This window comes from Struthio camelus, chromosome 27 (assembly GCF_040807025.1).
Source record: "Struthio camelus isolate bStrCam1 chromosome 27, bStrCam1.hap1, whole genome shotgun sequence".
NCBI lineage: Eukaryota > Metazoa > Chordata > Aves > Struthioniformes > Struthionidae > Struthio > Struthio camelus.
The window spans coordinates 7911222-7911769 of record NC_090968.1 but is presented as its reverse complement, the minus strand read 5'-3'; positions in this window follow the sequence as shown (position 1 = coordinate 7911769).

The window sequence follows — 548 nt, the reverse complement described above, 5'->3', positions numbered from 1 at the left end:
GCCGCCCGCCCCGAAAGGGGCCGCGGGCCGGGCGCGCTGCAGCCGCGCGGGGCGCCGCGAGCCGCCGGGGGGCGCCGCGAGCCCCCTCGTTCCCCCGGAGGTCGGTGGCGTCTGCTCGTCTGTCTGAAGTCGAGGACTCGGGGAAAGGGGGAGTAGAGCTCATGGGCTATTTAATTACCTAAAGTGACAGAGCAGCTGTCTCCTTCCCACAACTTCATTAAAATCTGCTAAAGGTACTGAAATGTACATTTTATCTCAGCCCCCACCACCCCAAATCAAAGTACCATTCTGCGCATTACATCATTTTTAGGTATTGCTTTCTCCTGACGACTTGCTATGGGTTGGGTGAAGTTAGGTGCTTTAATGCCACTGCAAACTCATGCATGGTGGCACAGGGAGGGAAGCATGCAGCTCGACATGCAGCACAGGCAGTCACATCCACTGCAGGCTGCCAGGGCCACCAAGCACAGCTGTGCCATTGGGGGAGGGAATGTAGGCCAACAGCAGACCACAAGCATGGCACAGCTAGACAGCTGAATCCACTCAAT